The following is a 12372-nucleotide window of genomic DNA, read 5'->3' as shown; positions in this document are numbered from 1 at the left end:
TTACACTTGTGGTCGGGGGGAAGAACGGTCCTTACACTTGTGGTCGGGGGGAAGAACGGTCCTTACACTTGTGGTCGGGGGGAAGAATGGTCCTTACACTTGTGGTCGGGGGGGAAGAATGGTCCTTACACTTGTGGTCAGTGGGAAGAATGGTCCTTACACTTGTGGTCGGGGGGGAAGAATGGTCCTTACACTTGTGGTCGGGGGGGAAGAATGGTCCTTACACTTGTGGTCGGGGGGAAGAACGGTCCTTACACTTGTGGTCAGGGGGGAAGAATGGTCCTTACATTTGTGCTCGGGGGGGAAGAATGGTCCTTACACTTGTGCTCGGGGGGGAAGAATGGTCCTTACACTTGTGCTCGGGGGAGAAGAATGGTCCTTACACTTGTGGTCGGGGGGAAGAACGGTCCGGTCCTTACACTTGTGGTCGGGGGGGAAGAACGGTCCTTACACTTGTGGTCGGGGGGGAAGAACGGTCCTTACACTTGTGGTCGGGGGGGAAGAATGGTCCTTACACTTGTGGTCAGTGGGAAGAATGGTCCTTACACTTGTGGTCGGGGGGGAAGAATGGTCCTCACACCTGTGGTCATTGGAAAGAATGGTCCTCACACCTGTGGTCATTGGGAAGAACGGTCCTTACGCTTGTGGTCGGGGGGGAAGAATGGTCCTTACACTTGTGGTCGGGGGGAAGAATGGTCCTTACACTTGTGGTCAGTGGGAAGAATGGTCCTTACACTTGTGGTCGGGGGGGAAGAACGGTCCTTACACTTGTGGTCGGGGGGGAAGAACGGTCCTTACACTTGTGGTCGGGGGGAAGAATGGTCCTTACACTTGTGGTCGGGGGGGGAAGAATGGTCCTTACACTTGTGGTCAGGGAGGAAGAATGGTCCTTACACTTGTGGTCGGGGGGGAAAGAATGGTCCTTACACTTGTGGTCGGGGGGGAAGAATGGTCCTTACACTTGTGGTCGGGGGGGAAGAATGGTCCTTACACTTGTGGTCGGGGGGGAAGAATGGTCCTTACACTTGTGCTCGGGGGGGAAGAATGGTCCTTACACTTGTGCTCGGGGGGGAAGAATGGTCCTTACACTTGTGCTCGGGGGAGAAGAATGGTCCTTACACTTGTGGTCGGGGGGAAGAACGGTCCTTACACTTGTGGTCGGGGGGGAAGAACGGTCCTTACACTTGTGGTCGGGGGGGAAGAACGGTCCTTACACTTGTGGTCGGGGGGGAAGAATGGTCCTTACACTTGTGTTCAGTGGGAAGAATGGTCCTTACACTTGTGGTCGGGGGGGAAGAATGGTCCTCACACCTGTGGTCATTGGAAAGAATGGTCCTCACACCTGTGGTCATTGGGAAGAACGGTCCTTACGCTTGTGGTCGGGGGGGAAGAATGGTCCTTACACTTGTGGTCGGGGGGAAGAATGGTCCTTACACTTGTGGTCAGTGGGAAGAATGGTCCTTACACTTGTGGTCGGGGGGGAAGAATGGTCCTTACACTGGTGGTCGGGGGGGAAGAATGGTCCTTACACTTGTGGTCAGGGGGGAAGAACGGTCCTTACACTTGTGGTCAGTGGGAAGAATGGTCCTTACACTTGTGGTCAGTGGAAGAATGGTCCTTACACTTGTGGTCGGGGGGGAAGAATGGTCCTTACACTTGTGGTCAGTGGGAAGAATGGTCCTTACACTTGTGGTCGGGGGGAAGAATGGTCCTTACACTTGTGGTCGGGGGGGAAGAATGGTCCTTACACTTGTGGTCGGGGGGGGGGAAGAACGGTCCTTACACTTGTGGTCGGGGGGAAGAATGGTTCTTACACTTGTGGTCGGGGGGGAAGAACGGTCCTTACACTTGTGGTCGGGGGGGAAGAACGGTCCTTACACTTGTGGTCGGGGGGGAAGAACGGTCCTTACACTTGTGGTCGGGGGGGAAGAATGGTCTTTACACTTGTGGTCGGGGGGAAGAATGGTCCTTACACTTGTGGTCGGGGGGAAGAATGGTTCTTACACTTGTGGTCGGGGGGAAGAATGGTTCTTACACTTGTGGTCGGGGGGGAAGAACGGTCCTTACACTTGTGGTCGGGGGGGAAGAACGGTCCTTACACTTGTGGTCGGGGGGGAAGAATGGTCCTTACACTTGTGGTCAGTGGGAAGAATGGTCCTTACACTTGTGGTCGGGGGGGAAGAATGGTCCTTACACTTGTGGTCGGGGGGAAGAATGGTCCTTACACTTGTGGTCGGGGGGAAGAACGGTCCTTACACTTGTGGTCGGGGGGGAAGAACGGTCCTTACACTTGTGGTCGGGGGGAAGAATGGTCCTTACACTTGTGGTCAGTGGGAAGAATGGTCCTTACACTTGTGGTCGGGGGGGAAGAATGGTCCTTACACTTGTGGTCAGTGGGAAGAATGGTCCTTACACTTGTGGTCAGTGGGAAGAATGGTCCTTACACTTGTGGTCGGGGGGGAAGAATGGTCCTTACACTTGTGGTCGGGGGGGAAGAACGGTCCTTACACTTGTGGTCGGGGGGGAAGAACGGTCCTTACACTTGTGGTCGGGGGGGGAAGAATGGTCCTTACACTTGTGGTCGGGGGGGAAGAATGGTCCTTACACTTGTGTTCGGGGGGAAAGAATGGTCCTTACACTTGTGGTCGGGGGGGAAGAACGGTCCTTACACTTGTGGTCGGGGGGGAAGAATGGTCCTTACACTTGTGGTCAGTGGGAAGAATGGTCCTTACACTTGTGGTCGGGGGGGGAAGAACGGTCCTTACACTTGTGGTCGGGGGGGAAGAACGGTCCTTACACTTGTGGTCGGGGGGGAAGAATGGTCCTTACACTTGTGGTCGGGTGGGAAGAACGGTCCTTACACTTGTGGTCAGTGGGAAGAATGGTCCTTACACTTGTGGTCGGGGGGGAAGAATGGTCCTTACACTTGTGGTCGGGGGGGAAGAATGGTCCTTACACTTGTGGTCGGGGGGGAAGAACGGTCCTTACACTTGTGGTCGGGGGGGAAGAATGGTCCTTACACTTGTGCTCGGGGGGGAAGAATGGTCCTTACACTTGTGCTCGGGGGGGAAGAATGGTCCTTACACTTGTGCTCGGGGGAGAAGAATGGTCCTTACACTTGTGGTCAGGGGGAAGAACGGTCCTTACACTTGTGGTCGGGGGGGAAGAACGGTCCTTACACTTGTGGTCGGGGGGGAAGAACGGTCCTTACACTTGTGGTCGGGGGGGAAGAATGGTCCTTACACTTGTGGTCAGTGGGAAGAATGGTCCTTACACTTGTGGTCGGGGGGGAAGAATGGTCCTCACACCTGTGGTCATTGGAAAGAATGGTCCTCACACCTGTGGTCATTGGGAAGAACGGTCCTTACGCTTGTGGTCGGGGGGGAAGAATGGTCCTTACACTTGTGGTCGGGGGGAAGAATGGTCCTTACACTTGTGGTCAGTGGGAAGAATGGTCCTTACACTTGTGGTCGGGGGGGAAGAACGGTCCTTACACTTGTGGTCGGGGGGGAAGAACGGTCCTTACACTTGTGGTCGGGGGGAAGAATGGTCCTTACACTTGTGGTCGGGGGGGGAAGAATGGTCCTTACACTTGTGGTCAGGGAGGAAGAATGGTCCTTACACTTGTGGTCGGGGGGAAAGAATGGTCCTTACACTTGTGGTCGGGGGGGAAGAATGGTCCTTACACTTGTGGTCGGGGGGGAAGAATGGTCCTTACACTTGTGGTCGGGGGAGAAGAATGGTCCTCACACCTGTGGTCATTGGGAAGAACGGTCCTTACACTTGTGGTCGGGGGGGAAGAATGGTCCTTACACTTGTGGTCGGGGGGAAGAATGGTCCTTACACTTGTGCTCGGGGGGGAAGAATGGTCCTTACACTTGTGCTCGGGGGGGAAGAATGGTCCTTACACTTGTGCTCGGGGGAGAAGAATGGTCCTTACACTTGTGGTCGGGGGGAAGAACGGTCCTTACACTTGTGGTCGGGGGGGAAGAACGGTCCTTACACTTGTGGTCGGGGGGGAAGAACGGTCCTTACACTTGTGGTCGGGGGGGAAGAATGGTCCTTACACTTGTGGTCAGTGGGAAGAATGGTCCTTACACTTGTGGTCGGGGGGAAGAATGGTCCTTACACTTGTGGTCGGGGGGAAGAATGGTCCTTACACTTGTGGTCGGGGGGAAGAACGGTCCTTACACTTGTGGTCAGGGGGGAAGAATGGTCCTTACATTTGTGCTCGGGGGGGAAGAATGGTCCTTACACTTGTGCTCGGGGGGGAAGAATGGTCCTTACACTTGTGCTCGGGGGAGAAGAATGGTCCTTACACTTGTGGTCGGGGGGAAGAACGGTCCTTACACTTGTGGTCGGGGGGGAAGAACGGTCCTTACACTTGTGGTCGGGGGGAAGAACGGTCCTTACACTTGTGGTCGGGGGGGAAGAATGGTCCTTACACTTGTGGTCAGTGGGAAGAATGGTCCTTACACTTGTGGTCGGGGGGGAAGAATGGTCCTCACACCTGTGGTCATTGGAAAGAATGGTCCTCACACCTGTGGTCATTGGGAAGAACGGTCCTTACGCTTGTGGTCGGGGGGGAAGAATGGTCCTTACACTTGTGGTCGGGGGGAAGAATGGTCCTTACACTTGTGGTCAGTGGGAAGAATGGTCCTTACACTTGTGGTCGGGGGGGAAGAACGGTCCTTACACTTGTGGTCGGGGGGGAAGAACGGTCCTTACACTTGTGGTCGGGGGGAAGAATGGTCCTTACACTTGTGGTCGGGGGGGGAAGAATGGTCCTTACACTTGTGGTCAGGGAGGAAGAATGGTCCTTACACTTGTGGTCGGGGGGGAAAGAATGGTCCTTACACTTGTGGTCGGGGGGAAGAATGGTCCTTACACTTGTGGTCGGGGGGGAAGAATGGTCCTTACACTTGTGGTCGGGGGGAAGAATGGTCCTTACACTTGTGCTCGGGGGGGAAGAATGGTCCTTACACTTGTGCTCGGGGGGGAAGAATGGTCCTTACACTTGTGCTCGGGGGAGAAGAATGGTCCTTACACTTGTGGTCGGGGGGAAGAACGGTCCTTACACTTGTGGTCGGGGGGGAAGAACGGTCCTTACACTTGTGGTCGGGGGGGAAGAACGGTCCTTACACTTGTGGTCGGGGGGGAAGAATGGTCCTTACACTTGTGTTCAGTGGGAAGAATGGTCCTTACACTTGTGGTCGGGGGGGAAGAATGGTCCTCACACCTATGGTCATTGGAAAGAATGGTCCTCACACCTGTGGTCATTGGGAAGAACGGTCCTTACGCTTGTGGTCGGGGGGGAAGAATGGTCCTTACACTTGTGGTCGGGGGGAAGAATGGTCCTTACACTTGTGGTCAGTGGGAAGAATGGTCCTTACACTTGTGGTCGGGGGGGAAGAATGGTCCTTACACTGGTGGTCGGGGGGGAAGAATGGTCCTTACACTTGTGGTCAGGGGGGAAGAACGGTCCTTACACTTGTGGTCAGTGGGAAGAATGGTCCTTACACTTGTGGTCAGTGGGAAGAATGGTCCTTACACTTGTGGTCGGGGGGGAAGAATGGTCCTTACACTTGTGGTCAGTGGGAAGAATGGTCCTTACACTTGTGGTCGGGGGGAAGAATGGTCCTTACACTTGTGGTCGGGGGGGAAGAATGGTCCTTACACTTGTGGTGGGGGGGGGGAAGAACGGTCCTTACACTTGTGGTCGGGGGGAAGAATGGTTCTTACACTTGTGGTCGGGGGGGAAGAACGGTCCTTACACTTGTGGTCGGGGGGGAAGAACGGTCCTTACACTTGTGGTCGGGGGGGAAGAACGGTCCTTACACTTGTGGTCGGGGGGGAAGAATGGTCTTTACACTTGTGGTCGGGGGGAAGAATGGTCCTTACACTTGTGGTCGGGGGGAAGAATGGTTCTTACACTTCTGGTCGGGGGGAAGAATGGTTCTTACACTTGTGGTCGGGGGGGAAGAACGGTCCTTACACTTGTGGTCGGGGGGGAAGAACGGTCCTTACACTTGTGGTCGGGGGGGAAGAATGGTCCTTACACTTGTGGTCAGTGGGAAGAATGGTCCTTACACTTGTGGTCGGGGGGGAAGAATGGTCCTTACACTTGTGGTCGGGGGGGAAGAATGGTCCTTACACTTGTGGTCGGGGGGGAAGAACGGTCCTTACACTTGTGGTCGGGGGGGAAGAACGGTCCTTACACTTGTGGTCGGGGGGGAAGAATGGTCCTTACACTTGTGGTCAGTGGGAAGAATGGTCCTTACACTTGTGGTCGGGGGGGAAGAATGGTCCTTACACTTGTGGTCAGTGGGAAGAATGGTCCTTACACTTGTGGTCAGTGGGAAGAATGGTCCTTACACTTGTGGTCGGGGGGGAAGAATGGTCCTTACACTTGTGGTCGGGGGGGAAGAACGGTCCTTACACTTGTGGTCGGGGGGGAAGAACGGTCCTTACACTTGTGGTCGGGGGGGGAAGAACGGTCCTTACACTTGTGGTCGGGGGGGAAGAATGGTCCTTACACTTGTGTTCGGGGGGAAAGAATGGTCCTTACACTTGTGGTCGGGGGGGAAGAACGGTCCTTACACTTGTGGTCGGGGGGGAAGAATGGTCCTTACACTTGTGGTCAGTGGGAAGAATGGTCCTTACACTTGTGGTCGGGGGGGGAAGAACGGTCCTTACACTTGTGGTCGGGGGGGAAGAACGGTCCTTACACTTGTGGTCGGGGGGGAAGAATGGTCCTTACACTTGTGGTCGGGTGGGAAGAACGGTCCTTACACTTGTGGTCAGTGGGAAGAATGGTCCTTACACTTGTGGTCGGGGGGGAAGAATGGTCCTTACACTTGTGGTCGGGGGGGAAGAATGGTCCTTACACTTGTGGTCGGGGGGGAAGAACGGTCCTTACACTTGTGGTCGGGGGGGAAGAATGGTCCTTACACTTGTGCTCGGGGGGGAAGAATGGTCCTTACACTTGTGCTCGGGGGGGAAGAATGGTCCTTACACTTGTGCTCGGGGGAGAAGAATGGTCCTTACACTTGTGGTCAGGGGGAAGAACGGTCCTTACACTTGTGGTCGGGGGGGAAGAACGGTCCTTACACTTGTGGTCGGGGGGGAAGAACGGTCCTTACACTTGTGGTCGGGGGGGAAGAATGGTCCTTACACTTGTGGTCAGTGGGAAGAATGGTCCTTACACTTGTGGTCGGGGGGGAAGAATGGTCCTCACACCTGTGGTCATTGGAAAGAATGGTCCTCACACCTGTGGTCATTGGGAAGAACGGTCCTTACGCTTGTGGTCGGGGGGAAGAATGGTCCTTACACTTGTGGTCGGGGGGAAGAATGGTCCTTACACTTGTGGTCAGTGGGAAGAATGGTCCTTACACTTGTGGTCGGGGGGGAAGAACGGTCCTTACACTTGTGGTCGGGGGGGAAGAACGGTCCTTACACTTGTGGTCGGGGGGAAGAATGGTCCTTACACTTGTGGTCGGGGGGGGAAGAATGGTCCTTACACTTGTGGTCAGGGAGGAAGAATGGTCCTTACACTTGTGGTCGGGGGGGAAAGAATGGTCCTTACACTTGTGGTCGGGGGGGAAGAATGGTCCTTACACTTGTGGTCGGGGGGGAAGAATGGTCCTTACACTTGTGGTCGGGGGAGAAGAATGGTCCTCACACCTGTGGTCATTGGGAAGAACGGTCCTTACACTTGTGGTCGGGGGGGAAGAATGGTCCTTACACTTGTGGTCGGGGGGAAGAATGGTCCTTACACTTGTGCTCGGGGGGGAAGAATGGTCCTTACACTTGTGCTCGGGGGGGAAGAATGGTCCTTACACTTGTGCTCGGGGGAGAAGAATGGTCCTTACACTTGTGGTCGGGGGGAAGAACGGTCCTTACACTTGTGGTCGGGGGGGAAGAACGGTCCTTACACTTGTGGTCGGGGGGGAAGAACGGTCCTTACACGTGTGGTCGGGGGGGAAGAATGGTCCTTACACTTGTGGTCAGTGGGAAGAATGGTCCTTACACTTGTGGTCGGGGGGGGAAGAATGGTCCTCACACCTGTGGTCATTGGAAAGAATGGTCCTCACACCTGTGGTCATTGGGAAGAACGGTCCTTACGCTTGTGGTCGGGGGGGAAGAATGGTCCTTACACTTGTGGTCGGGGGGAAGAATGGTCCTTACACTTGTGGTCAGTGGGAAGAATGGTCCTTACACTTGTGGTCGGGGGGGAAGAATGGTCCTTACACTGGTGGTCGGGGGGGAAGAATGGTCCTTACACTTGTGCTCGGGGGGGAAGAATGGTCCTTACACTTGTGCTCGGGGGGGAAGAATGGTCCTTACACTTGTGCTCGGGGGAGAAGAATGGTCCTTACACTTGTGGTCGGGGGGAAGAACGGTCCTTACACTTGTGGTCGGGGGGGAAGAACGGTCCTTACACTTGTGGTCGGGGGGGAAGAACGGTCCTTACACGTGTGGTCGGGGGGGAAGAATGGTCCTTACACTTGTGGTCAGTGGGAAGAATGGTCCTTACACTTGTGGTCGGGGGGGGAAGAATGGTCCTCACACCTGTGGTCATTGGAAAGAATGGTCCTCACACCTGTGGTCATTGGGAAGAACGGTCCTTACGCTTGTGGTCGGGGGGGAAGAATGGTCCTTACACTTGTGGTCGGGGGGAAGAATGGTCCTTACACTTGTGGTCAGTGGGAAGAATGGTCCTTATACTTGTGGTCGGGGGGGAAGAATGGTCCTTACACTGGTGGTCGGGGGGGAAGAATGGTCCTTACACTTGTGGTCAGGGGGGAAGAACGGTCCTTACACTTGTGGTCAGTGGGAAGAATGGTCCTTACACTTGTGGTCAGTGGGAAGAATGGTCCTTACACTTGTGGTTGGGGGGGAAGAATGGTCCTTACACTTGTGGTCAGTGGGAAGAATGGTCCTTACACTTGTGGTCGGGGGGAAGAATGGTCCTTACACTTGTGGTCGGGGGGGAAGAATGGTCCTTACACTTGTGGTCGGGGGGGAAGAATGGTCCTTACACTTGTGGTCGGGGGGGAAGAATGGTCCTTACACTTGTGGTCAGGGGGGAAGAACGGTCCTTACAATTGTGGTCGGGGGGAAGAATGGTCCTTACACTTGTGGTCGGGGGGGAAGAATGGTCCTTACACTTGTGGTCGGGGGGGAAGAATGGTCCTTACACTTGTGGTCAGTGGGAAGAATGATCCTTACACTTGTGGTCGGGGGGGAAGAATGGTCCTTACACTTGTGGTCGGGGGGGAAGAACGGTCCTTACACTTGTGGTCAGTGGGAAGAATGGTCCTTACACTTGTGGTCAGTGGGAAGAATGGTCCTCACACTTGTGGTCGGGGGGGAAGAATGGTCCTTACACTTGTGGTCAGTGGGAAGAATGGTCCTTACACTTGTGGTCGGGGGGGAAGAATGGTCCTTAAACTTGTGGTCGGGGGGGAAGAATGGTCCTTACACTTGTGGTCGGGGGGGGAAGAATGGTCCTTACACTTGTGGTCGGGGGGGAAGAATGGTCCTTACACTTGTGGTCAGGGGGGAAGAACGGTCCTTACACTTGTGGTCGGGGGGGAAGAATGGTCCTTACACTTGTGGTCGGGGGGAAGAATGGTCCTTACACTTGTGGTCGGGGGGGAAGAATGGTCCTTACACTTGTGGTCAGTGGGAAGAATGGTCCTTACACTTGTGGTCGGGGGGGAAGAATGGTCCTTACACTTGTGGTCGGGGGGGAAGAACGGTCCTTACACTTGTGGTCGGGGGGAAAGAACGGTCCTTACACTTGTGGTCGGGGGGGGGGGAAGAATGGTCCTTACACTTGTGGTCGGGGGGGAAGAATGGTCCTTACACTTGTGGTCGGGGGGAAGAATGGTCCTTACACTTGTGGTCGGGGGGGAAGAACGGTCCTTACACTTGTGGTCGGGGGGAAAAATGGTCCTTACACTTGTGGTCGGGGGGGGGGGGGGAAGAATGGTCCTTACACTTGTGGTCGGGGGGAAGAATGGTTCTTACACTTGTGGTCGGGGGGGGAAGAACGGTCCTTACACTTGTGGTCGGGGGGGAAGAACGGTCCTTACACTTGTGGTCGGGGGGGAAGAACGGTCCTTACACTTGTGGTCGGGGGGGAAGAATGGTCCTTACACTTGTGGTCGGGGGGAAGAATGGTCCTTACACTTGTGGTCGGGGGGAAGAATGGTTCTTGCACTTGTGGTCGGGGGGAAGAATGGTTCTTACACTTGTGGTCGGGGGGGAAGAACGGTCCTTACACTTGTGGTCGGGGGGGAAGAACGGTCCTTACACTTGTGGTCGGGGGGGAAGAATGGTCCTTACACTTGTGGTCAGTGGGAAGAATGGTCCTTACACTTGTGGTCGGGGGGAAGAATGGTCCTTACACTTGTGGTCGGGGGGGAAGAACGGTCCTTACACTTGTGGTCGGGGGGGAAGAACGGTCCTTACACTTGTGGTCGGGGGGGAAGAATGGTCCTTACACTTGTGGTCAGTGGGAAGAATGGTCCTTACACTTGTGGTCGGGGGGGAAGAATGGTCCTTACACTTGTGGTCAGTGGGAAGAATGGTCCTTACACTTGTGGTCAGTGGGAAGAATGGTCCTTACACTTGTGGTCGGGGGGGAAGAATGGTCCTTACACTTGTGGTCGGGGGGGAAGAACGGTCCTTACACTTGTGGTCGGGGGGGAAGAACGGTCCTTACACTTGTGGTCGGGGGGGGAAGAATGGTCCTTACACTTGTGGTCGGGGGGGAAAAATGGTCCTTACACTTGTGTTCGGGGGGAAAGAATGGTCCTTACACTTGTGGTCAGTGGGAAGAATGGTCCTTACACTTGTGGTCGGGGGGGAAGAACGGTCCTTACACTTGTGGTCGGGGGGGAGGAATGGTCCTTACACTTGTGGTCGGGGGGGAAGAATGGTCCTTACACTTGTGGTCAGTGGGAAGAATGGTCCTTACACTTGTGGTCGGGGGGGAAGAATGGTCCTTACACTTGTGGTCGGGGGGGAAGAATGGTCCTTACACTTGTGGTCGGGGGGAAGAACGGCCCTTACACTTGTGGTCGGGGGGAAGAACGGTCCTTACACTTGTGGTCGGGGGGGAAGAATGGTCCTTACACTTGTGGTCGGGGGGGGGAAGAATGGTCCTCACACCTGTGGTCATTGGGAAGAACGGTCCTTACACTTGTGGTCGGGGGGGAAGAATGGTCCTTACACTTGTGGTCGGGGGGAAGAATGGTCCTTACACTTGTGGTCGGGGGGGGAAGAATGGTCCTTACACTTGTGGTCAGGGAGGAAGAATGGTCCTTACACTTGTGGTCGGGGGGAAAGAATGGTCCTTACACTTGTGGTCGGGGGGGAAGAATGGTCCTTACACTTGTGGTCGGGGGGGAAGAATGGTCCTTACACTTGTGGTCGGGGGGAAGAATGGTCCTTACACTTGTGGTCGGGGGGGAAGAATGGTCCTTACACTTGTGCTCGGGGGGGAAGAATGGTCCTTACACTTGTGCTCGGGGGAGAAGAATGGTCCTTACACTTGTGGTCGGGGGGAAGAACGGTCCTTACACTTGTGGTCGGGGGGGAAGAACGGTCCTTACACTTGTGGTCGGGGGGGAAGAACGGTCCTTACACTTGTGGTCGGGGGGGAAGAATGGTCCTTACACTTGTGTTCAGTGGGAAGAATGGTCCTTACACTTGTGGTCGGGGGGGAAGAATGGTCCTCACACCTGTGGTCATTGGAAAGAATGGTCCTCACACTTGTGGTCATTGGGAAGAACGGTCCTTACACTTGTGGTCATTGGGAAGAACGGTCCTTACGCTTGTGGTCGGGGGGGAAGAATGGTCCTTACACTTGTGGTCGGGGGGAAGAATGGTCCTTACACTTGTGGTCAGTGGGAAGAATGGTCCTTACACTTGTGGTCGGGGGGGAAGAATGGTCCTTACACTGGTGGTCGGGGGGGAAGAATGGTCCTTACACTTGTGGTCAGGGGGGAAGAACGGTCCTTACACTTGTGGTCAGTGGGAAGAATGGTCCTTACACTTGTGGTCAGTGGGAAGAATGGTCCTTACACTTGTGGTCGGGGGGGAAGAATGGTCCTTACACTTGTGGTCAGTGGGAAGAATGGTCCTTACACTTGTGGTCGGGGGGAAGAATGGTCCTTACACTTGTGGTCGGGGGGGAAGAATGGTCCTTACACTTGTGGTCGGGGGGGGGGGGAAGAACGGTCCTTACACTTGTGGTCGGGGGGAAGAATGGTTCTTACACTTGTGGTCGGGGGGGAAGAACGGTCCTTACACTTGTGGTCGGGGGGGAAGAACGGTCCTTACACTTGTGGTCGGGGGGAA

This window comes from Lithobates pipiens, unplaced genomic scaffold (assembly GCF_037356315.1).
Source record: "Lithobates pipiens isolate NorthernLeopardFrog02 unplaced genomic scaffold, aLitPip1_a1.2 Scaffold_138, whole genome shotgun sequence".
Taxonomy (NCBI): Eukaryota; Metazoa; Chordata; class Amphibia; order Anura; family Ranidae; genus Lithobates; species Lithobates pipiens.
This window is presented reverse-complemented; position numbering follows the sequence as displayed.